Source organism: Bos indicus, chromosome 8, assembly GCF_029378745.1.
Source record: "Bos indicus isolate NIAB-ARS_2022 breed Sahiwal x Tharparkar chromosome 8, NIAB-ARS_B.indTharparkar_mat_pri_1.0, whole genome shotgun sequence".
In the NCBI taxonomy this organism is placed as follows: domain Eukaryota; kingdom Metazoa; phylum Chordata; class Mammalia; order Artiodactyla; family Bovidae; genus Bos; species Bos indicus.
The window spans coordinates 90283207-90309780 of NC_091767.1; the positions used below are offsets into that span (position 1 = coordinate 90283207).

Genomic DNA, 26574 nt, shown 5'->3' on the forward strand with positions numbered 1-26574 from the left:
GAAGAGAGGAGGGGAGTGCAGCTCTGTCTCCTGCATGAGATGGATCCAGAGGCTTTTGTCTCAGGGTCTGCATGGCCTGGGTCTAGCTTAGAGTTTAGTAGAAAAGGCCCAGTGAGAAAAAGCGGTAAGAGGAGCATGATAATTCAGCCTGCTGAGCGTGTATGTGTGGTGTGTGTAAGCTCCCTTGAGCAAGTTTTCCATAAATTTAAAATACAAACTAAACTACAGTATTTTCATTTTGACTTTATTCTTTGCCTTCCATGTACATAAAAGGGTTTGGTTCAGAGCAGTCAAATTCATTGTGATTCAGCTGGAGAGCAGGCCATGTTATGTAAAATATTTCACAGAATCACTGTGAACTTTGTAATTCCCCTTGCATGAAATTACTGGGGCTGTTTTTCTTATGAGACATGTTTTCTACAGCTTCTATTGAACCCTACTAACGGCATCACTGACTCGATGGACGTGAGTTTGAGTGAACTCCGGGAGTTGGTGATGGACAGGGAGGCCTGGTGTGCTGTGATTCATGGGGTCGCAAAGAGTCGGACACGACTCAGCGACTGAATGAACTGAAAAATGTTTTAAGTTCCAATCCCCAGATAGTTTCTCTGCCCTATCTGAGTCAAGACCAGGGGAAATGACCACTGTGGTCTCATCTTGAGTTCTGTTGAAATTGGGGGCATGCTAGTTAATCTCGTCTGTAGTGAATGAAAAATGAAGAAGCCTGAGTGCTGAGTTTTGTGTGTCATTCTTGTGGCCACTTCTGAGTGTTGTGATTTCTGAGGATTTACAGCTGTCCTTAGCAAGTCCGAGTCCTTCAGTGAATTTCACGGGTGGATAGGAGATGGAGGCTAGCTAGCTCTTTGGGCGCATCTCTTAGGATGGCCGAGGATCCCCGAGAGGACAGAAGAGTGTCAGAATATCCTCAGGCTTTGAATTTACTTTGGGTATCTTCTCTAAATTAACTGTGCTGGTCAAGGGCTCTCCTAGACTGCCCTGCCTCTTGATGCCTTTGCTCATGCTGTTCATTTCCCTTTCGGCCTGGAAGATGAGTTTCAGGTTCAGTGATGATGTCCATCCATGTCCTACTTGTAGCTTTTCATGGTTACCTCCCATCCCTTAGGAAGGGCATGATTATTTACTCCATATATCCAATATACATAGCACCTTTGATCTGCCAGATTCTGTGTGAGGCACAGAGGATTCAAAGGTGAATAGAACACAGTCCTTAACCCCTCTGCTCCCCCACCCCTCCCCTTTCTCAGCCCTTTTCTCAGCCTCACTGTTTCTACGAGACTGTTAAATAAAAACAACTTATCGTTGTATTTGAGTTCATTTGTGTGACTGTGCTAGCCATCATTGTTGTTCAGTTGCTAAGTTGTGTCCAATTCTTTGGGACTCCAAGGACTGCAGCACACCAGTCGCCCCTGTCTTTCACCATTTCCCTGAGTTTGGTCAGACTCATGTCCATTGCGGAGAAGGAAACGTCAGCCCACTCCACTGTTCTTGCCTAGAGAATCCTATGGACAGGGGAGCCTGGTGGGCTGCCGTCTGTGGGGTCGCACAGAGTCAGACACAGCCAAAGCGACTTAGCATGCATGCGTGCATTGGAGAAGGAAATGGCAACCCACTCCAGTAATTCTTGCCTGGAGAATCCCAGGGACGGAGGAGCCTGGTGGGCTGCTGTCCATGGGGTCGCACAGAGTTGGACACGACTGAAGCAACTTAGCAGTAGCAGCAGCATGTCCATTGAGTCAGTGATGCCATCCAACCATCTCATCCTCTGTCATCCCCTTCTGCCTTCAGTGTTTCCCAGCATGAGGGTCTTTTACAGTGAGTCAGCTCTTCACATCAGGTAGCCAAAGTGTTTCAGCTTCAGCTTCAGCCATCAGTCCTTCCAATGAATATTCAGGGTTGATTTCCTTTAGGATTGACTGGTTTGGTCTCCTTGCTGTCCAAGGGACTCTTTCAGAATCTTCTTTCAACAGTTTGAAAGCATCAGTTTTTCAGTGCTCAGCATTCTTTATGGTCCTACTTCTTCATCTGTACATGACTGCTGGAAAAACCATAGCTTTGACTATATGAACTTTTGTTGGCAAAGTGATGTCTCTGCTTTTTCATACACTGTCTAGGTTTGTCATAGCTTTTTTCCCAAGGAACAAGCGTCTTTTTAATTTCATGGCTGCAGTCATTTGGTATCATGAATCCAGAGATGGACTCCCTGTACCTCAGGAGCTTTTTCCTGGTGAAGAAGATAGACATGGAATCCAGCATCATTGTTGTGTGATTGGAGCCTCAGATTTAAAAAGGAATGATGGGAGCATAGAGGAAGCTCACAGGCTGGGGAGGACATTTCAGGGAAAGCTGGAGAAAATGGTGCATCACTTGGCATTCGAAGACCAGTCGAGATTCAGCTAAATAATAGAATTTAAGGCAAGATGCTGCTAGAGAGGTGGTATGAAGGTGTTTTGGGTTTTACATCAGAGGCCATAGAAAGCCAGTGAGATTTTAAGCCATGGTAGTGCCATGACTGATGCTTGTGGAAGGATATTCTGTTAACATACCAGGGGCAGGGAGACCAGTTACTGGGGCCCTTGCATTTTTTTCAGGTGAGAGTAGCACCTGCCCTCAAGCATTAACAGAGCTCTGAATGGGATACACTTAGATGTGGGTTGTGATGGGGAGCCAGGTTTTTGACTTGGGTGAGTGGTCCTGCCATTCCCTGAGGTGGGAAATACTGATTCCATCTGGGGAGCTCTGAGATAGGCAGTCCCGTGATGCCCCTGTTACTCTCTGCTCTGACAGCCTTTGTTGCTCATCCCTGGCATAGCCTGTGAAAGACGAGCCGTGTGTATAATCCAGAAGCTCCCACCCTGGAGGTCTGTCTGGCTTAGCCATTGTGTGTCTCACTCATGCTTGAAGAAGGCCTAATTTGGAATGATCCTTTCCTTGTTCTTGCAACTGCTTGCCCTCTCCACCAGGACTGAAAAGTCTTTGGGAAGCAACATTGCCTTTCAGATCTAAGGCCATCGTGAGAGCTCTGTCATCAACATCTTTGATCAGGGCCAGGGCCAGATTTTTGCCTGCTCATTGTGTGGTCCAAAGAAAAGCTACCCTTGATCTTAAAATGGTTGTTTTTGGTTTGTTTCTCTTCTTTCTAATTTCAGTTGTTGTTTGGCACCCAAGAATTCTAGCTAAAGTTGTGCTTGGTATTGTTAAGTAAACGCTGCTAGGACCTGGTACCTTGGTCAAGGCCAGTTGCTCAAGTTCATGTAGCTATTCGGCTGCCATGGTTTGCAGTAAGAGTCTCAATCTCACCCTGCATGCTTTGGTTTCATATCTCATCCCTTGGTGTCTTACACATTTTATCTGAGTCATGGCATCACAAATGTATTAGGGGTTCAACATGGGCTTTGATGCAACGCATTTTTCTTCTCTTCCAAGGTTTTGACTGATGGAAAAGTTCATATAAGGATCACCAGTAAAATGGAGCAAGGTGTCACCCTGTTGCTGGGTGGGTGGATTCCAATACATCCCCTGAATGTAGAGCATCTGGTAAACTCTGTTGGAGAATGTGGCTTAGACCTGAGACAGGAGAGAGATCCTTCTGTGTCCCCGAGGACCTGCATACTCTGTGTGGCAGTAAGGAGAGCAAGGTTTGTGGTGCGGAAGCAGGGTCTGTTTTATCAGCTAGCAGTGAAGTCCATAGGCCAGCCTCACATACTCAGCCAAGGCGAGCAGGGGATGGAGAGCCTTTTGGCCCCCACCCTGAGTCACCGGGCTCAGGTGGGCAGGTTGTTAGGAGATGGGAGGCAGAGACTTTTGGCCCAGAAAACCCACCACACCAGCACAAAGGGTCCACTTTGAAGCTGTAGCCTGGTTTGTGCTGTTGAGGCCCAATGTGCAGAGTTAAACCTATCCCAGGGGAGGTAGCTACTGCTTCTGAAGTGCTGATGCTCAGTGAAGACCACATGGAGGCCAGGCAAGTAGGAGATTACAGATCCCAGCCCAGAGGAGAGGGCTAGAGAAACACACTTAGATGAAGCACAGGTAAATGAAATTGTGGGTTTTCATGAGAAAACTCTGGCAGTTTGACTTTGAAAGAAACAGTGGATAAAGATCATTCAAGAAAGAAAGGGGTGCAGAAGTTACCTAAAATGTAAGTTAAGCCATTCTTCTAAACAGTTCTTCGTGTGTTCTCATTTCAAGAATAAGTTTCTCCTGATCACTCTATTATTAATATCTTTGTCAATTCAGTTCAGTTCGTTCACTCAGTTGTGTCTGACTTTGAAGCCCCATGGACTGCAGCACACCAGGCCTCCCTGTCCATCACCAACTCCTGCGGTTTACTCAAACTCATGTCCATTGAGTCGGTGATGCTATCCAACCATCTCACCCTCTGTCGTCCCCTTCTCTCACCTTCAGTCTTTCCCAGTGTCAGGGTCTTTTCCAGTGAGTCAGTTCTTCACATGAGGTGGCCAAAGTATTGGAGCTTCAGCTTGAGCACCAGTCCTTCCAATGAATATTCAGGACTGATTTCCTTTAGGATGGACTGGTTTGATCTCCTTGCAGCCCAAGGGACTCTCAAGAGTCTTCTCCAACACCACAGTTCAAAAGCATCAATTCTTTGGTGCTCAGCTTTCTTTATAGTCCATCTCTCACATCCTTACATGACTAGTGGAAAAACCAAAGCTTTGACTAGACGGACCTTTGTTGACAAAGTTATGTCTGTGCTTTTAAAATATGCTGTCTAGGTTGGTCATAACTTTTCTCCCAAGGAGCAAGTGTCTTTTAATTTCATGGCTGCAGTCACCATCTGCAGTGATTTTGGAGCCCCCAAAATAAAGTCCCTTACCGTTTCCCCATCTATTTTCCATGAAGAGATGGGACTGGATGCCATGATCTTAGTTTTCTGAATGTTGAGTTTTAAGCCAACTTTTTCACTCTCCTCTTTCACTTTCATCAAAAGGCTCTTTGGTTCTTCACTTTCTTCCATAAGGGTGGTGTCATCTGCATATCTGAGGTTATTGATGTTTCTCCTGGCAATCTTGATTCCAGCTTGTGCTTCCTCCAGCCCAGCATTTCTCATGATGTCCTCTGCATATAAGTTAAATATTGTAGGGGCAAGAATCCTCTTTTCAAACAGTGGTTTCCAAACCTCCCTGATACAATTCACTTTAAGAGAAACACTAAATACTGTTCTTAGCTTAATCGAACTATAATGAGCACTGCAGTCTGGAGGGTTTGGTTCAGTTTCTTGCAGTTAGTCTATTAAGGTTATTACTTAATGGCTAAAGTTTGCCTACAACAGAATATTGTAAAGCAGCCAGGTTATCCTTAAAATCTCATGCTGCTGCTAAGTCACTTCAGTCGTGTCCGACTCTTAGCGACCCCATGGACTGCAGCCTACCAGGCTCCTCCGTCCATGGGATTTGCCAGGCAAAAGTACTGGAGTGGGGTGCCATTGCCTTCTCCATAGGCTAATATAAATTATCAAGGTCTCATTACATTTTTTATCTGAATAAACTTTAAATTCTCAAACTGGTTATGTAGGTATGTTTCAGGGTAAAATAAAATCTATTGAAATGAGTCTTTCACTTTAATTGTATTAGTACCTTTCAGTTATATTAGTACATTTATTTGGAAAGTTCCTGTAAGGAGAAGAAATAAATTAGCAGAATTAGGCATGGAATGTGCTTGGCTGTAGTTCAAAGCAGTGGAGGAGATTTCAGAGGGAAACATTCATACGCTTGTCAGTTGTTAAGAAATAGAATTAAATTTTCTTCAAGAAGAGAGAAAACATTCAATGAGACCATAGGTTGTAGATGCACAGGGAGACTGCACCCAAATAGTCTCTGCCTGAAGCTCATACATCTTTCTCGTGTAAAAAAATCAGCAACATTACTGGCAGACCTGTGTTGGAGAGTTAAATCACTTAAGATTTACAAGTTACTCTCCTATATTCTTAAATAATCATCTTCCAGTGATAATCTGCTTAAATCTGTCTTTTATCTTTCCTTTCCAGAGTAACAGCATCTGTGAGGGAAAAGGAGCTGTAAAGAGAGTAATTGGTTAGATACCAAAGGAGGCTGGATTTACTTATGTGGTTTGATAGGGGCCCCATATGCTTATGGTGGGTTATTTTTCTTGACTCAAAATTTTGTGCAGAAGAGGCAATGATCATTGCATCCCCCCTCCCACCCCAGGGGCATATGATATAGGAATGGGGAGAACGGATGTGGATATCATGAAATTAGTCATGTGTCTTCTGGGCAAAAAACCAACTCTCAGCTGTAAATTAAAGATCAAAGCCAGGAACACCTTGAAATAGTGCACGTTGAGGAATAAGGGTAACTGGGTGGTCTCCATTGTCATTTGAGGACAAAGCAAAATAAATGCATTTGGAATGCAGGGGATTTCCACAAGGAACGGCTCCTACTATGCAGAAACATGTTCAGTAGGTTTAAGAATGGAACAGTCGGTCTTCTGTTTGGAGGCAGGGTAGTAAATGAAGTGCCTAGAGATGAATGCATGCATCATACTTTTGTTATCCCATAGTTTTTAACAGTGTGCAGCCGTGTGCAGCCATGATTGTCATATTCATGCTCTTCTTTTTGTAAAGCCTCTTAAAATACTGTGCATGCATTCTTACTGGGATTTTATGAGTTTTAAGGGCAAAAGACTGTATTTCTCAACAATAAGATGTCTTATATTGCACCTCCTATAATTCAGTGCCTTCTTTGTATCAGGTGTTTAGTAAGTAATTATTGAATGAAAACAAGTGAATCTTTTAAGTATGACATCTTTTCTGAATATTTTTGAACTAAGGTTGTTACTATTTATTGAGCAGCTCTTAAAAGCCCGGTACCTTTTCCCTGGGGAAAAAAGCAGTGAACAAGACAAAAAGGTGCTGCTTTCAAAGAGAGCTAAACTAACATTCCAGAGAGAGACTAACAGTAAGTACACATAATATGTTCAGTTCAGTTCAGTCGCTCAGTCGTGTCCAACTCTTCGCGACCCCATGAACCGCAGTAAGCCAGGCCTCCCTGTCCATCACCAGCTCCTGGAGTTCACCCAAACTCATGTCCATCGAATTGGTGATGCCATCCAGCCATCTCATCCTCTGTCGTCCCCTTCTCCTCCTGCCTCCAATCCCTGCCAGCATCAGAGTCTTTTCCAATGAGTCAACTATTCGCATGAGGTGGCCAAAGTATTGGAATTTCAGCTTCAGCATCAGTCCTTCCAATGAACACCCAGGACTGATCTCCTTTAGAATGGACTGGCTGGATCTCCTTGCAGTCCAAGGGACTCTCAAGAGTCTTCTGCAACACCACAGTTCAAAAGCATCAATTCTTTGGCGCTCAGCTTTCTTCACAGTCCAACTCTCACATCCATACATGACCACTGGAAAAACCATAGCCTTGACTAGACGGACCTTTGTTGGCAAAATGTCTCTGCTTTTGAATATGCTATCTAGGTTGGTCATAACTTTCCTTCCAAGGAGTAATCGTCTTTTAATTTCATGGCTGCAATCACCATCTGCAGTGACCTTGGAGCCCCCCAAAATTAAGTCTGACACTGTTTTTCCACTGTTTGCCCATCTATTTGCCATGAAGTGATGGGACTGGATGCCATGATCTTCGTTTTCTGAATGTTGAGCTTTAAGCCAACTTTTTCACTCTTCTTTTTCACTTTCATCAAGAGGCTCTTTAGTTCCTCTTCACTTTCTGCCATAAGGGTGGTGTCATCTGCATATCTGAGATTATTGATATTTCTGCCGGCATCTTGATTCCAGCTTGCGCTTCTTCCAGCCCAGGGTTTCTCATGATGTACTCTACATATAAGTTAAATAAGCAGGGTGACAATATACAGCCTTGACGTACTCCTTTTCCTACCTGGAACCAGTCTGTTGTTCCATGTTAGGCAGGGAAAAAGTGTTACAGAAAAAATTGGTCAGGGTAAGAGGGTGGGGTGGTGCCAGGTGGGTGCTGGGTCAAAGGGTGGCCAGGAAGGCCTCTCTGAGAAGGTGGCCACAGTCAGGGTCCTGAGTCTAATGCAAGAATTTCTGGGAAAAGAGTCTCAGGTGTGTTCAGGGGACAGTGTGGCTAAAGTGGATAAGGATGGAAGAGTGTTTATTGGCCGTGGTAAGGAGTTGGATTTTTACTTTGAACAAGGGGGCGCATGTTAGAACTTGTTGAGCATGTGACATGATGTAATTTATTGATCTGTTTATACTCGTTGAAAAATCAAACCACTGGGTTCATAGAAGAATCTCACTAAAGTTCCTTAGTTCAGACTGCAAAAGAAAGTCATTCTTCCAACACTTTCGGTTCCGTGGTCTCTCCTTTATAGTCCTTGGTTGCATCCCAGGAAACCTGTTGTAGCTCAAGGCTGACATCTAGTGGACATTTTCACAAGTGTTTATAAACCTGCAAGTTGGAACATACCCACTTTTGATTAGAGATAGAGGGCGAGCTTTAACATAAAAATCACAAATAGGATGATAAACAATCATAAAATTTTAGAGGAGATTGTAATAGATTTGCTTCATTTTCATGTGCTTATATTCTGATAAGCTTGCATTCCTCTAGCAAGTATTTGTTAAAACTGGTAGGTTTACCTGCCAGAAGATCGTGGCAGCAAAGTCATGGGCTGGTAAAGGGAGAATAAATGAGGATCGGGTGGGATCACTAGGAGAAAGTGCTCTGGTTCTAGGAGTGGCCTTCAAAAGGTAGCCTGTGGTTTGTTGTGTGGTATCTAAGGGTGTGTGTGTTCGAAACCTGACCTGGAGTAAGTTAACCCTGATTTACAAAAGGGGTCTGAGCTCATGAGCAGGTATGATGGGAGGAAGTTTTGGGCATTGGGGAAAATACTCAAAGTCAGGTTCAGTTAGGTGTTTCCCAAAGCTTAAGTGGGGTGTTCAGTGCAGCAGTCAAGAGCTTTAGCTTTGTAATTGGACATCTGGCTTCATGTCCTACTCTGCCATTTACATCCTGACTGTGAGAACTTGGGTGTGCTGCATTCTCTATATCTGACTTTCTAAATTGTCCCACTTTGTAAAAGTGTTTTATTAAGTGAGGTAATTTATGCAGAGCACTTAACATTGACATTAAGTAAGCAGTCAGTAGCAGCTAGGTGTTATTTTTCAGAGGAACCACAAGTAGCCATTAGAGGTAAAGAAGTAGGCTATTGTAATGATAGTATCTGCATTAACAAACTTTTTCTTTTTTGCCCTCAGTACTTCAGATTAGCAGAATTTAGGTTTTAACTTTATCTATATGATCCATTTTATCTGCATTGATTGGGGATAGTTGAATATGCTGCCTGCCTAAGGTATACCATTTGTATTACATAAAGATTATAATTGTTCAGTGGCTTTCATTACTTTTAAGGAAAAAGACCCACTTGGCTTTGTAGGACCTGGCTCCTGCCTGCCACTTCGGGTCATCTTTTACTGCTCTTCCCCCTCAGTTTCTGAATTCTAGACATGCTGAGATACGCTGCTCTTCTTTCGGGTCCTCCAGCATCTTGTTCCACCTATCTCAGGACCTTTGCATAGGCAGTTTCCACACTGGTCCTCATCTCTCCCACCCAACCCATACCAACAACCAAGCACAAGCCTGGTAATGCCCATTCATCTTTCAGATTCTGATTCAAATGACACTTCTTCTGGGAAGCTTTCCCTGCCTCCACTCCACTCCCAGGCTGGGCAAGCCTCCCTTGTTATAAGATCTCATAGCATTCTGTACTTTTAGCTTTTCTTTAGAACACTTAAAGTTTTAAAGTATATCAGATCAGATCAGATCAGATCAGTCGCTCAGTCATGTCTGACTCTTTGCGACCCCATGAATCGCAGCACGCCAGGCCTCCCTGTCCATCACCAACTCCCGGAGTTCACTCAGACTCACGTCCATCGAGTCAGTGATGCCATCCAGCCATCTCATCCTCTGTCGTCCCCTTCTCCTCCTGCCCCCAATGCCTCCCAGCATCAGAGTCTTTTCCAATGAGTCAACTCTTCGTATATATGCATATTAAAAAGCAGAGACATTACTTTGCCAACAAAGGTCCATCTAGTCAAAGCGATGGTTTTTCCAGTAGTCATGTATGGATGTTAGAGTTGGACGATAAAGAAAGCTGAGTGCCGAAGAATTGATGTTTTTGAACTGCGGTGTTGGAGAAGACTCTTGAGAGTCCCTTGGACCGCAAGGAGATCCAACCAGTCCATCCTAAAGGAAATCAGTCCTGAATATTTATTGGAAGGACTGATGCTGAAGCTGAAACGCCAATACTTTGGCCACCTGACTCACTTGAAAAGATCCTGATGCTGAGAAAGATTGAAGGCAGGAGCAGAAGGGGATGATGGTTGGATGGCGAGAAGGGGATGACAGATGGTTGGATAGCATCTCTGATTCAATGGACATGAGTTTGAGCAAGCCCTAGGGGTTGGTGATGGACAGGGAAGCCTGGTGTGCTACAGTCCATGGGGTCGCAAAGTCAGACACGACTGAGTGACTGAACTGAACTGATATTTGATTATTTACTTCCCAACTAGATTGTAAGCATCTTGAAAGCTGGAGTGGTGTCTCTTTGACCCATAACTTTGTCCTTGCCATAGGGCCTGATGTGTTCAGACTCTCAGATACTTTTTTGGATACTAAAAAGTCGTGTGAGGGAGGTGGGATCTGATTTGAAAATTAAAATGCAGATATAGGTAAAACACTCGGTGACTAGCGAGTGTGAGACATGTAGTGAGTCCTGTGGTGTGGTTCCTCAGTTCTCTCTTTAGAATTAGGCACCTGCTCCGCCAGAGCCTGGGAGTTTTAATGGCTGATGGCACTCAGCCTAGTCCCTCCACAGGAATTACCCTCAGCAAAGAGAGCCACCTCACCTAAGCTCACACCCTCTCCTGAGAGCAGTCTGCCATATCCAGCGACAGATTAACTGGGAGGTATGGGGCTCCCCCTTGCCTGAGTGTGGGACAGTTTTGAAGGGCCATTTCAGGTCAAGGGCTCATCAGGCCACCGTGAACTAATTCCCTCACCCCATCCTTCCTCACTCAGCCTTCACCGGTGCTGTTTCTGCAGGTACCCACGTACCCCCAGACCACCTGCACAGAAGTCTCAGAGTCTGTTTCCTAGGGAACCCGACTCACAACTGGGTGGGGAGGAGAGGGAGGAATCTAAGGTATTGCCTGGATACCTGGCTCGAGGCAGCACGTGATGCCATCCATTGACAGAAGAACACAAGAAAAGATGGGTAAAAGTCAAAGCAGGCTTTCTGGAAAAGATAAATTTTGGAGGTGGTAAGTCTGAAGTTCCCTTGGGATAGCCTAGAGTGTGAAGCCCAGAGGAAAGGTCTGGACTGGAGGTAAGGACTTGGGGGTCATCGGCACAACAAAACAGCGATGTGGAAGAGCTCACCCGTGGAATGTTGTGGAAAGTGAAAGATACAGAGGACTAGAGTGAGCTGGGAACCAGCAGAGGGTAAGGAAGACAAACCCTTCCTGGCAGTTCAAGAGGGATCACAGAGGTGGGAAAACCTGTCGGGTGTGAGCCGTATGGATAGCAGAGGGTGCAGCAGAGGGGTTTACAGTGAACAGAGGCCAGTGTACCACAGCCCGGAAACAGCCATTGGATTTAATGACACCGCCACTGAAGACCCTGCTGGGGACGGTTTTGGTGGAGTGGATAGAAGAAACTAGATTTCTGTGAAGTAGGTGGTGGGGGAGGGACGGAGATGCATATGGTGACTTTGGTTTTCAATAGACAAGAGGGACAAAGGAGAGGTGGATATAGTAGTTAGGAGCTAAGACAACAGGATGTTTATGTATAAATGGTGGGTAGACGGGCTGAAGGAGAAGGTCCAGTTAGAAAAGTATAACGTGAAGGCTACGTGAGTGACAACCGGTAGAAGTTCTTGAGAAGGTGAAAGACGATTGAGTGCACAAGAGGGATCTTGGGAGGGGTGGAAGCAGACTACTGTTGATGCCGGAAAGAAAATGAGCGGACATGGAGGCAGTAACAAGAGCTTCAACTTGTTTATGCTCTTTAAGCATCAGGAACTTTCAGTACTTTTTTAGCCCTCACAAATCTCTGAGTAGACTACCACCCCACCTGTGCTGGGCAGGTGACGCGAGGAGGGCGGGGCCTCGGTTCTGATAGGTTCCCTGCCCTCGGGGCCCCGCCCAGTCTCCAGGTAGGCAGGTGAAAGCAAGCTCTGCAGGGCGGGTTTAGGGGGGTGTACCCTCCAGGGCTGAACTGTTCTAGAAGCCACCTCTAACCTTCTCAAAGGAGCCTACGGGAGCCGGAAAGATGGACATGAAAAAGCACCGCCTGGGTAAAGCGTGTGCGCTGCAGGTGGGACGGCGAGGGCTGCTGGGCCCGCCGCGTTTCTCTCCTGTGAGTTGGAATCCCGGCTCTGCCCCTGACTCCTGCCGCACGTGACTCCGCAGTTTGTTTTCCCAGTATTGCGGTATTAAAATAAATCAGTAGCAGTCTATCTACCAAAGGGAATTTGTTAATTGAAATATAGTTATGCAATGTGGTGGAATATTTTACAGCTCCACTTAGGCAAACCAGAACTCTACATTATGTGTGTGTTTTGGATCCTTTGCAGTTGAAGGACTAGTATTCTCTCCTTGTAATTAGGTCTGGTGACCAACCTGTTAATTCAAAGCTTTGCGGGTGGGACAAGTGCCGTTTTTTTCCTCTGGGTCAAATTAGATTATGAACATGTTATAATAAGAGAGGGGCAATAATGAGTGGGTTTTCTCTGTCCCAAGTGGGTCTGTGGTAGGGAGGGGCGTGGTGGTCACTTGGCAAAGGACTCTCCTTAAGGGCCTTGCTCAGAGGTGAGGAGACCTCAGCAGACGACATAAAGGCCGCAGCGTTAGATGCGGAAGCTGGGAGCGGTGGGTAGTCAGGGGTTTGCTGGAGGAAAGGTGTGCCAGGAGGGACCTCTGAAAGGTTGCAAGGAAAAGAACCAGCCACCTGTGGAACACAGCACTGTTCTCCAGATTTCCTGGGTAGAGTGAGAGTCAGACAGCAGTTCACTGGGAATCCCAATCTGTAAGCTCTTTGGGTGGTCTTTTCGAGGTTCGCTTAAGCTGAAAGTCAGAGATGTAGGCATCTGCTTAGAGGATCAGCAGGGCTCTCTAAAGAAATCCTCCATCCAGAAGGCAATGGCACCCCACTCCAGTACTCTTGCCTGGAAAATCCCATGGACGGAGGAGCCTGGTAGGCTGCAGTCCATGGGGTCGCTAAGAGTCGGACATGACTGAGCGACTTCGCTTTCACTTTTCACTGTCATGCATTGGAGAAGGAAATGGCAACCCACTCCAGTGTTCTTGCCTGGAGAATCCCAGGGACGGGGAAGCCTGGTGGGCTGCCATCTATGGGGTCGCACAGAGTCGGACACGACTGAAGCGACGCAGCAGCAGCCCCCTTCCAAACTTTACTCTTACCTTTTTGTATCTTCTTTATGGATACAATGATGACTTTTTAGCCAAGTTCTTTGCAAATCCTCCAGGATGGTCTTGTTTCATGACTAATTCATGCTTCCAAATATTTCAATATATTGATTGACACCTCCAAGAAGAATTTTGTCTGCAACATTATCAAAATCGACCTGCAAGAAGCAAGCAAAACTTTTGGGGAGTAAAACAGCTTGCTCAACTCTATCTTGGGAACCAAGGCCACCCTTAGATGCAGACTTGTCCAAATCCGAGTTCTGTGGAGCAAACAGAGCTCTCTGACGCCATCTCTTTCTCTGGGTGCCCTTGTATCGAGAGGGTTGGAATCAAAGGGATGCCAGGAGAGAGGAGACTGTTCTTTCCCACTTACTATCTCAGGCGTATCCTATAACTTCTCTAGCTGCTCTCAGGTAAGAAGTCCTCGGGAATATTTTTTGAGTAATAAAAATTCCAGTCCAGTGTCATAATGATCTAACAACTTTCTCTTATCCATTTGAAAGCTTCTCTCCATTTTCCTTTCAGGCCTGGATTTAAAAAAAAAAAAAAAAAAAAATATATATATAAAAGATATATCACATATATAAATATACTACATATTATATATAAATATATATTAATACATTTATATTAATATGTTGTATATAAATATATACACAATATTTTATATTAATATATAAATACATTTATATATTATATAAATACATTTATATATTAAATACATAAATATATACTATTTATAATATATAAACATTAATATACAATAATTTATATTTATATATAATATTAAATATATTTATATAATATATAATTTATAATATATAATGTATTTATAGAATAGATTTATAATTTATAATTTATATATAAATATAAAAAATATATATATAAATATATATGTGTGTGTGTGTGTATATATATATATATATATATATCTCAGACCACATAGAAGGGTTTATTTAAAAATCACTGTCACACTGCCCATCTTCAGTCTCACTGCCCAGAGGGTGCCATTGTACACTGTTGCTTATTTTTATGTTTGGTAAATTTTTGTTGTTGACAAATTTACTTCTACCTTGGCTTCTCAGTTGGTGCTCAAGTTCTTCTACTTGGAATGTTAATATTTTGGAAACACTAACAGACAAGCTGGCACTTTACCTCCCTCATCAGTAGGGGGACCTTGCCCCCGCTGATGATCCTGAGACAGGGTAAATTGAAGATGTGTGTGAAGGACCAGAAGGCCAGGCTTGCTGACTGTTAAAAGGAAAAAAAGACCATTCATTTAAAAGCTTTTTTCCCTGGTAGTCAGTGGCTAAGACTCCACGCTCCCAGCACAGGAGGCCTGGGTTTGATCCCTGGTCAGAGAACTAGACCCCACATGTTGCAATGGAGGGTTCGCATGCAGCAACTAAAGATCCCGTGTGCCATACCTGCAATAAAGATCAAATATTCTGTGTGCCGCAACCAATACCCAGCGTGGCCACGTAAATGTTCTAAAAAAAAAGTTTTTTAAAAATGGGAGTGATGGTTTGTCACAAGTTGTACTGGCTTTTCTCTAGTAACTTTTGAGACTCAAAGGCCTTGCAAGCCCAGCGGGGGTAGTATTTGGGGTAGTGTTTATAATATATAAACATTAATATACAATAATTTATATTTATATATAATATTAAATATATTTATATAATATATACTTTATAATATACAATATATTTATAGAATAGATTTGTAATTTATAATTTATATAAAATATATTTATATAATATATAAAAATAATATATATATAAAGTCATGTGGCTTGAGTGCAGCTTTGATTGTACCTAATGTGTTTGTTAAGCTTTGCGGGTCTGTCTCTGGGGAGCAGTACTACCCCTGTGCTTTTTGTATACTAAGAATTGCCTCAGTTCTGCTGGTGCTGCCAGCCCCTTGTCCTGGGACCCCTGACAGCTCACCCTCCTTGCTCTCTTAGCCATGCTCTCTGAAACAGCTCCTCTGTAAGTCCAGTAGCACAGGGACATAAGCCATGATATTTGGCGTCTTTCCTGGAGCCCATGAGGAACTTGTAAGTGTATTTTGTCTAGCACCATATAGGTTATTATCATTTTTTCTTCTCTTTATATATTTATTTATTCTCCCTTCTTTATCTTCTCTACTTAGGTACCTCCTAACTGGTATGCTTGCTCTTCTTCTAGAAAGGTCACCATATGGAGACCAGAGTGTACTGGTTACCAATTTATGACCTCTCAGCTTCAAATCTATTGTAAGTTGCCTGCTCTGCTGGGTCCTGTATTTTTCCTTTGCCGGCTGGCACAATGCTAAACTTTGCCAGTAGAGGGCACTAGAAAGCCACTGGAGGAGGAGAGTGTTTTCTTGCCTCTTAGGGATGTCCGGCATTCTGCAGGTTCCTGCTGTGTGCACGGCTTCTCGAGCCCCGGATCCTGAGCTCGGCCCCTGTAGTGTAATGTCACCAAGGGCACCCGGCAGTCAGAAACTCCTCCCTTTGAGTGGTGCCCTCTGTGGGTGATTTCATAGTTCAAAGAATTCCTGCCCTTTGTGGCTTCCCTGGCACCCTAGAGATAGACGTCAGTTGTTTGCAGTCCTGCAGCTTCTCTAACATCCAGGGAGCCACAGAAGTTCCTTATCCAACAAGGTCTTTACGTATGTTGGTGCAATTAAAAAAAGTAATACCTATCTCCTTTCTTACAGATTGTAAGCCCCCTGAGGAAAAGGACTTTTGGCTCCTTGTAAAGCCACATATCTGGCACATGTGGTAGAGTGGCTCTTATGAAGCAGGCATGTCACCTTGTTTCCCTTGTCTTTTTTGAAGTATTTGTTGTTCTTTAGTCACTAAGTCATATCTGACTCTTTGTGACCCATGGACTGTAGCACACCAGGCTCCTCTGTCCTCCACCATCTCCCAGAGTTCGCTCAAAATTCATGTCCGTTGAGTTGGCGAGGCTAACCATCTCATCCTCTGCTGCCCCCTTCTCCTTTACCTTCAGTCTTTCCCAGCATCAGGGTCTTTCCCAATGAGTAGGCTCTTTGCATCATGTGGCCAGAGTATTGGAGCTTCGGCTTCAACATAAGTTCTTCCAATGAATATTCAGAGTTGATTTCCTTTAGGATTGACTGGTTTGATCTCCTTGCTGTTCAATGGACTCTCAAGAGTCTTCTCCAGCACCACAATTTAAAGCATCAATTCTTTGGTGCTCAGTCTTCTCAGTGGTCTGATTCTCACATCCTTATATGACTGCTGGGAAAACCATCACTTTGACTACAGTTGATTTACAATGTTGTGTTAGTTTCCAGTGTATAGCACATTGATGATTCAGCTATATGTATATACATATATTCTTTAAAAAATTACTTTCCAGAAACCGAGCTAAAGGAAACTATATTCAGTATCTTGGTGTGGGTTTCCCTGGTGGCTCAGTGGTAAAGAATCTGCCTGCTAATGCACGCGACATGGACTCAATCCCTGATCTGGGAGGATCCCACATGAAATGGAGCAACTAACCCTGTGTGTGTGTATTAGTCCCTTAGTCATGTCCGACCCTTTGTGACCCCGTGGACTGTAGCCTGTTAGGCTCCTCGCCCACTATAATCCTCTGTCCATGGAATTCTCCAGGCAAGAATACTGAAGTGGGTTGCCATTCCCTTCTCCAGAGGATCTTCCTGACCCAGGAATCGAACCCTGATCTCTTGCATTGGCAGGTGGATCTTTATCCTGTGAGCCATCGGGGAAGCCAAACTAAGCCCACAAGCTACAACTATTGAGCCTGTGGTCTAGAGCCTGAGAGCCGCAATTACTGAAGCCCGCTCAACTCTAGAGCCTGTGCTTTGCAACAAGAGAAGCCAACACAGTGAGAAGCCTGCTCAACCGCAGCTAGAGTGTAGCCCCTGCTCACTGCAACTAGAGAAAAGCCTGCACAGCAGCAAAGACCCAACACAGCCAAAAATAAATAAAATTATGTAAAAAATAAAGTGAATGCAAAATTTAAAAATATCTTGTTGCCCTCATCTTGGTCCCACGCTTCCCCTTTGGCAATACTCCAATTTGCCACTAGAGGGCAGGCTAAGACTCTGATTTCCTTTGAGAAAGCCATATTTCAGGTTAAAAGGCTTTTCTCTGAGCCAGAAGAGGATGTCTTTGAATTGAGGTTGAATCACACGTTACAGAAGATTTCTCTGGAAATATCCTCTGCACCTTCATTTCTTCACTGACTCAGGGATTCTAACAAGCAAGACAGAGGCTTGTTTGCGAGGCTGCTCTGCTATGTAGAGAACAGTTCTAGGGGGACAAATCTGGGAAAATAGGAACCTGGTGGGAGTGGGGGAGATGGGAGTATTTATGCCCCTTCCCTCAGGCTTTGTTTTGCACTGTCTGTGCGTTCCAGAGGAAGGTCTAGAGCAAGTGGTCAGCAAACTGTGGCCCTAGCATCAAGTCTGGTTCTCTTCCTGTTTTGGTAAATAAATGTGCTTGGAACCTAGCCATACCCATTTGTTGATGTATTGTCAGTATTTTGTTCAACTTTGAGTACCGTGACACAGACCATGTGGTCTGCAAAGCCAAAAATATTTACTATCTGGTCCTTTAAGAAAGTCGAGAGACATTTGGTCTAGAGGCGTGTAAACTTCTTAGAAGCCTTGATATCTGGTTAGCATTTAGCTGACATTTCGTAAAGAGTAGTGATTTGACCTTTTGGGGGAAAGACTTGTCTTTCTTTCCACGAAGCTAACATTCTGGGTAGAAATGTCTTGAGGTTACTTATAGTTGTACCCATATAATTTGGAAATACATTTATTAATTCATTTCAAGAGTTACAGATTTAAGTGTGCTCCATTTTTTCTAAGTGCAAATATGGGCATATATGATGTCATGCTTAGCATGCTTTCCACTAGCAGGATTAGTAAGTCACGGTTATATTAATTACTTCATTTTTCATGGTACCAACCAAGGGTATGTAGCTATTTACCTTGCATTCAAGAATTGGCATGATTGGTGTGGGTTATTTATGAGTTTGTAATTATTCAGATAATGCTGAATCAGAATCACATTAATTAGTTTTGAAATTTTAAACAGTAAAATATATTTTATACAGATCCAGAAATTTATGTTTAATGGTTAATTTAATAAGTCATATTTGCTTAAATATGATTTAATAAGTCATAGTTCTTTTTATTTAAGATATTTCAGTGTTAAATTTCATTTGTTTGCTATTCTAGAGTTCTTAGTGTTGATTTCTGCTTCAGTACACTGATTTCTTCAGGCACTTTTAATAATGAAGATGTGTCTTCTACATTTTATATATAGGTCTTTAAGAATATCTTTGTGTTGTGTTTTTAAAAAGTGGGCATAAACATTTTGACAACAACAATTTCATTTTTTTTTTTTTTTATGGATTCTGTTCCCCGTTGCCACATCGCCTCTGGCTTGAATGTAGGTTCAGGAGTTAATTAATAGTTTGTGAACTCACAGATATCCTGTGTGTCATTTTATTTATTGCTCCACTCTGTGTCATCTCATGAGTCAAGTTTCGGTATTTTATTTTTTTAAATTTTATTTTATTTTTAAACTTTACAATATTGTATTAGTTTTGCCAAATATCAAAATGAATCCGCCACAGGTATACCTGTGTTCCCCATCCTGAACCCTCCTCCCTCCTCCCTCCCCATATCCTCCCTCTGGGTCGTCCCAGTGCACCCGCCCCAAGCATCCAGTATCGTGCATCGAACCTGGACTGCCGACTCGTTTCATACATGATATTTTACATGTTTCAATGCCATTCTCCCAAATCTCCCCACCCTCTCCCTCTCATTTTTTTAAACACTATAGTTATAGTGTTGAAGGCTTCTGTCCATCCTGACCCACTCATTCCAATCTGGATTCTCCTCCTACCAGTCCCCTGAAATGGCTGTCATGAAGGTCAACAGTGATCACCGTGTTACAAAATCCAGCTGAAAGGAAGACTCCAGGACATCTCTAGAGGAAGTTGAAACTGATCTCCATGTGGTGATTGCTAGGGAAAAACTGTAAAATATAGAAAATATAGAAACTAAAACTATGACTAAAATCTAACAAAAATTAGTCTGTACTCACATTTATAGAGACTAGAAAAAAGTGGAATGATAATGCAAATATAAGGTTTGCAAATATAAGATGGAGTTGTATCAAGATCTTATTTAACTCATTAGTTAATGAAAGAACCGGTAAGATATTACAATTGGGGTATGGATATCTTTTCAAATGAGAATTGTCTCCAGACATACACCTAGGAGTTCTCCTTGGTATTTACTCAAATGAATTGAAAAGTTATGTCCAGGACTTCCCTGGTGGTACAGTGGATAAGAATCTGCCTGCCAATGCAGGGGACACTGGTACAATCTCTTGTCTGGAAAGATTCCACACACAGGGTTTTAAGGTAGTAAAACTATTCTGTACAACAATGGTGAATAGATGTTATTATGCATTTGTCAAACCCATAGGATGTATAATAGTATTACATTAAAACTGTAGTGTACTCTTTGGACTCTGGGTGATAATGATACGTCAATGTAGGTTCATCAATTGTAATAGAAGTAGTAATACCATCTTGGGAAGGGGGGTGTTGATAGTGTAGGAGTCTACATGCATGGGGATAAGGAGTTTATGATGAGTAATTTCTCCTTAATTTTGTTTGTATTTTTTTATATACACCAAAACAAAACAGAATACCAACGTGTTACCCAAACAACTACTAATCAAGCCAAACCCTAGTGTGTGTGTGTGTGTGTGTTTGCCTGTGTTTTTGTGACTAGGAAAAGGACGTGAAAGAATATTCCCTTGATGATTATTTCATTATGGATCAGCGGATGGGGTGGAATACCAGGCGTGGATGTTTGTTTTCCTTGTATACCTTTGTTTTGTTTTACGTATTAAATAAGGATCTGTTATTGTCATGAGAAAATCGTTAAGTAAAGAAAAAGATGAAAACAAGTACAGTTCTCCCCTGTGGCTTACTTTGTTACGGAATTTAATCTGTTTTTAAAACTTTACTAAATTTTTGTTGATCTCTATAAATGTGATTGCAGACTCGCTTTTGCTAGATTTTTGTCATAGTTTTAGTTTCTATATTTTCTGTATTTTACAGTTTTGCCCTAGCAGTCATGACAAAGTGATCAATTTCAACTTCTTCTAAAGATGTCCTGGAGTCTTCCTTTCAGCTGGATTTTGTGACATGGTGATTATCGTTGACCTTCATGACAGCTATTTCAGGGGACTGGTGGGAGGAGAATCCAGATTGGAATGAGTGGGTCATGATGGACAGACATAGTTAATGTTTGCACCTCTCGGGAGAGCTCTTTTTGAAGGGGAGAATAGAGAATGGGATGGATGGAGCTGAAGTGGAGATAGAGGATGACTTATTTTTTTTTTTTGATGGTAGAACAAGCCTTCAGTTCAGTCTCTCACTCATGTCTGACTCTTTGCGACCCCATGGACTGCAGCACACCAGGCTTCCCTGTCCATCACCAACTCCCGAAGCTTGCTGAAATTCATGTCCATCGAGTCAGTGACGCCACCCAACCTTCTCATCCTCTGATGTCCCCTTCACCTCCTGCCTTCAGTCTTTCCCAGCATCAGGGTCTTTTCCAATGAGTCAGTTCTTCACATCGTATGGCCTAAGCTTGGACATGTTCACCCCTGAAGGAGTGAGCAGGGGATGGAGAGATGGGAGGTGAGGTTGGGCTGTGAATTACCACCTAGGAGGCCCTAAGATGATGAGCGGGAGAAGTGGGATCCAGACACAGGTGGGAGCCATCATGTTTAGACAGGAGAGAATCCTCCTAATCACAATAGGAGGGAAAGAAAGTTGAGGGAGTTCCCATGTCATAGTCTCTTCTCTGTGTGGTTGAAGGTGAGATGATCTGCAGGGAGTGAGGAGGTTAAGAGGAGACTGCAGGTTTGAAGAGAGTGGGAACCTGTTTCAGCAGGGACAGCTCAGTGTGGGGGAGCAAGCTCCAGAGAGTCCTTGTGGGGTTCTTCTCAGCTTTGTTCAGAAGCTCAGGTCCAGGCAGAGGGAAGGTGGATGGTTGAATATGTCCAGAACTAGAATTTAGTCAGAGAAACGTGAGGAATTGGAAGAAGTATGGAAACAGTAGTTCTTGGAATGTGATCGCATAGGGCGAGCAGGAAGCTGGGAGTGGGCTGAGGAATTGGGAAGAGGGGGAGAGGCCCAAAGCCTGGAGGACCTGATGAGGTCAGAAGACTAGGGCCTTATGGTTGAAATTAATGACCATTGTTTCAAGAGATGACAAGGCCCACTGTGTGGCCATATGGGAAATCAAGGAAGGAGAGGATTTAAAGAACGTAGCTCATAGGGCTATTCTGTTTTGACAGTACTGCATGTATTTCCATAATTTATTCTATTTGTTGGTATATCCTCCTAAAAAATCCTGTGTGCTTCCCCACACATTAAATAAGTAATATTTAATAATTGCATAGTTTAGAAATATCCTCAGAGGAAATAACACTGAAGAAGAAATGAAATTGTTATCTTTATTTAGTGGCCATGCTCAGGTCCCTATTGGGTTATGAACAGAGGGAAGGTGCTATGAAGGTGAAACGGACTAGGGTGGCATTTGAACTTGAGGAAGCCTTATTGGCCATGAAAAAGGAGGATAACTGTCCCTGGTCAGTGGTCATTGGCTGTCACACTAGGAGCTTTGCAGCTCCCTGCATAATCATTGGTTCCCTAATTGTCTATTTCCCACAGCAGCTCTGCCCTCCTAATATGTTATGTACCTGGCTCAGTGCTGGTCCAGAGTAAAATGGAGATGTAACAAGCATTTTGCATGCCTTTCATTTGCTTTTTTGTGGTCCTTCCCTCTTGTTGAGGCTTCCCTTGAGGCTCAGATGGTATGGAATCTGGCTGCAATATGGGAGACGTGGGTTCAGTGTCTGGGTTGGGAAGATCTTCTGGAGAAGGGAATGGCTGCCCACTTCAGTATTCTCTCTTGTTACCTGCTTGGGAGATGATCTTTGATCAGCTTCCATAACTGCCGTGTAGCAGAGGTGGGCAGGAAGTCTGGGCATCCTTAGAGCATCCCGTGTGTGTTCTATACAGTTGGTTACCCACTATCGTTCTGGATGAGTGTCTCCTGAGAAGTGAGGCTGCGTTATACCGCCTCCTTACTGTAAATACTCTCAATTTCCTGAATCCCAGTTAAGACAAGACTTAATATTTAATAAAAATGTGCTGAAGACTTTGAAATAGAGAAAGCACAAGGAATTGCCTTGTCACTCCTCAGCCCACTATAATTTGGCTTATGGCTCCTTCGTCTCAATTTTTAAGAACATGCCAAAGTTAAGGAAAAGTATAATGAATCCCTACATCCCATCACCCAGCCTCAGTAATGATTTATCTTTTGTTCATCACATTTCACTGATTTTATCCCTTTTCTGGACTAACCTATTTATTTATTTATGGCTGCGCTGGGTCTTTGTTGCTGCACTCAGGCTTTCTCTAGTTGCAGAGGGCAGGGACTCCCCTTTGTGGCGGTGCATGGGCTTCTCATTGTGGGGGCTTCTCTTGTGGAGCATGGGCTGTAGGCCACGGGCTTCAGTAGTTACTGGGCGTGTGGGATCTTCCTGGACCAGGGATTGAACCTGTGTCCTCTGCATTGGCAGGCGGATTTTTAACCACTGGACCACCAGGGAAGTCCTCCTGTAGTATTTTAAAGCAAATCCTAGAGACGATGACATTTTACCCATAATTGTTTCAGTAGACATCTGTAATCGATAAGGACTCTTAGGTTGCAAAGGGTCGGACACAACTGAGTGACTATGCACCTGCACACACGTGTATATACAGATATTGTGGTATGTAAATATGCATTTACATATATATTATATATTTATGTGGTATATATTTACATGTGTATATATATATACATTCAGGGGCTTCCCTGGTGGCTCAGATGGTAAAGTGTCTGCCGACAATGTGGGAGACCTGGGTTCGATTCCTGGATTGGGAAGATCCCCTTGAGAAGGAAATGGCAATCCACTCCAGCACTCTTGCCTGGAAAATCCCATGGACAGAGGAGCCTGATGGGCTTCAGTCCATGGGGTCGCAAAGAGTCGGACATGACTGAGCGACTTCCCTTTCACTTTCATATATACATTTACATAGCACCATGGCATATCATACCTAACAAAATGTTCCCATATCATCTAATAGCAGTCCTTATTCAAATTTCCTTGCTTGTCTTTATAATGTCTATTTATGTCTTTGGTCAAATGAGGACCAGACAAACTCACATGGGTAGGAGACTCCTTCTCTTCTTCTTCCTCCTTCTGTTCCAGCTTCTCCTCCTCCTTCCCCTCTTCTTCCTCACTTTCTATTTTGAAATACAGCTTTTACCATTTCATTAAAAGTCTGCATACAAGAAGAAGGGAGGGGAGCAGCCACTGTCAGAAGATGGACCTCTTAAGTAGTGAATTTTCCGAGTTACTTTTAACTTGGGATCTCTGCCACCTCCATCCTTTACAGACATCGTTTTGAGATCCACTGAGGAGGGAAGTCTTTGTACTCCTAAGAATACTTACAGTATACATTCAAAAGGCAACTTAAGCAGACTGTGAAAATGGAGGAATAATGACAACTAGAATGAAGTATGCATTTGAATGGTATCTAAATATACCTTCTGAAGAATAAGGGAAGTCATAGTAAAAAGGATTAAGTGTGCATCAAAGGCTATTCAGACATATATTGAAAAGCAAAGAAGTCACACTATTTCCATGGTTTATAATTTTCAGAATAAGAGATTTAAAACTCTTTTGATTGTGGCCATGCTGATTGTCTCATCATTTTTTTTCCTGTGTGTAATGTCCAGTCTGCACACTGATAGTTATATATTTGTTAGGCTTTTATTATACTGGAAGAGACAGTTCAGGGAGGTTATGATGACTTGACTGTTCTCCCACATTGAGTTTGACCACCCTCATCGGCCATCTCTGCACTGCAGCCAAAGTGATCTTTATAAGGTAAATAATCACCTCTCATTAGTGGTTTCCCATTGCACTCAGAATGAACCAACATTTTTTAGCTTGGCTTCTAAGGTCTAGGATGGTTCACCGCCCTGTCTCTCTAGCTTTATTTGGGCCATTTTTCTTTTCTTTCTTTTGCTTCAGGCACAGTGTTCTCTGTTTCTACAGAATATCATGATCCTTCCTGTTAACAACCTTTGCTCAGGCATGTTTTCTAACTGGAATATTGTCTCCATCACCTTTCATCTAAGTTGGGTGTCTTTTCTGTAAGAGAACCATGTTCTTATTGATCCAAGTTTGTGGCCATTAATTCATGAATGTGATTATCGGTTACATCTGTATTCCCCAGTCAGGCTGTGTGTTATACAACAGATGTAAATGGTGGCCCTTCTCTCTAGAATACAAACTTCCAGAAAGTCAACACGGTGTCTTTTTTTTGTATACCACCTTATGCACAGCACATAGAAGAACTCCGTATATACTCATTGACTGAGTAAATAAATGGCTGATGGAATAAATATTCATTCATGGGTTGAATAAATAAATAAAAGTCACCAGAGATGATTCTTATTCAGGCTTGTTTCTCTAGCTTAAAAAAAATGAAAGTTCCTCAAGGTTTTTTTGGACTCATTTATGTATATCATTTATTATTGTATCTCCTATAAGATTTCTTCGAACACTGAATTAGTGAATACTGCATAATTGTCCCTAAGGGAAGAAGTACAGGGTTGGGTTCCTGAAAGCCTTTGGTCACGGCACTTTTGTCAAGTGGTCTATATACAACCTGGTTTTATGTGTGTTTCTATTTAAAGATACTTTATTTAATATCACTGTTGATTTATTATTAATACGGAATTCATAGCTAGCAGCACTATGACTCATACCTGAATGAAGCTTTGTAACACACGTGTGTTTCCCCTCAGGTACGTCGGAGCCTTTTTGCACCTAGAACACTAGAAGCACTTCAGCACTACACTTGGGGCTCGTGTAAAACCAGCAGCTAAAAGCGTACAACTGTGAGAAATGTGGCACGAAATAAACCATGAAAAGGACACTTGTTTACAGCAGGAGAGCTGAAGCAAGAAGGTAGAATGTTGCCTTGTTCCACTTCAGCTGAAAAAGGGCATGGGGCAACCCAAAATTTTCCCTGCTTTTCAAATGTCAATGAATGAGACCGCAAGTGTGCTACAAGGATTGATTTTGGGGTTACAGATAAATTTTGGCAAATAGACAAAATTGCAATTATGAAATCCTAGAATAATGAAGATCAAATATATATATAATAACAAGATATACTGTATAAATGCATTTTACATATATTTATATTTCATATGTAAATATATAAAACATGTCATAACACAGTTTTTACTGTCTTATACATGGTGTCACACGACTTGGCAGTGTATTTTATGCGTATCAATAATCATAATTACATATATATTCCTAATTGTGTTTCCCTATGTTAAATGTCTCTTGGGTTGTAAAGATTCTATGAGAAGTCAGTTTGGGAAGTGCTGGTATCAAGAAATCCTCTATGTCTGTGGCGTTTGAGAAAACCATGCCTTTCATTCTAATAGTTCTGCTTTGACAGGAACAGGGTCCTATATGCCAAAATAGAGGCTAGTCAGCTTCCCTTTTACAGCTGCCCACTTTGCCCGTCTTTTGTTACTTTGCTTTTCCAAGCTCTCATCGCCCATTATACTGTATCTCATTGGATGAGGTATCATTCGGTCTTTTTTGACAAACATTGATAAGCAGGATTAAGCAAAATTAGAGATGTCTATGTTTCTCATATATTGCATCGATTTTACACACAGCTTTCACCCGAAAAGGTACAGCCTAAACCTTTAGGAAACACCTTGGTTCAGTCAGTGCTTCTGTGTCCGCTCATGAAATATCGTATTCCTGTAGGCCTTGTTCTGGGCTTCCTCATGCCCAGTTTCTCTAGGCCTCTAACAGGAGCTTAATTTGACAAGAAGCCATGGTCTGCCTCTCAATTAGAATAATTTCAAAGTCTCTCATCAGATGGCTCTTTTGGAAATGTCAACAATTTCTAAACTGTCAGTGCTTCAATATAAACAATGCT

General features: G+C 42.7%; 1 protein-coding gene across 2 annotated transcripts in view; it reads left to right on the forward strand.

Moving 5' to 3' along the window:
* TMEFF1 (transmembrane protein with EGF like and two follistatin like domains 1) overlaps positions 1-26574 on the forward strand; it is a 145060-nt gene that overhangs the window by 111708 nt on the left and 6778 nt on the right. The window contains exon 11 of one of the 2 annotated variants that reach the window (XR_011568169.1): positions 25412-25574. The gene's annotated coding sequence lies outside the window, so the exon portion shown is untranslated. Of the gene's footprint in view, positions 1-25411; positions 25684-26574 lie in introns of those variants that run through there. The other variant, XR_011568168.1, reaches the window with a different exon arrangement.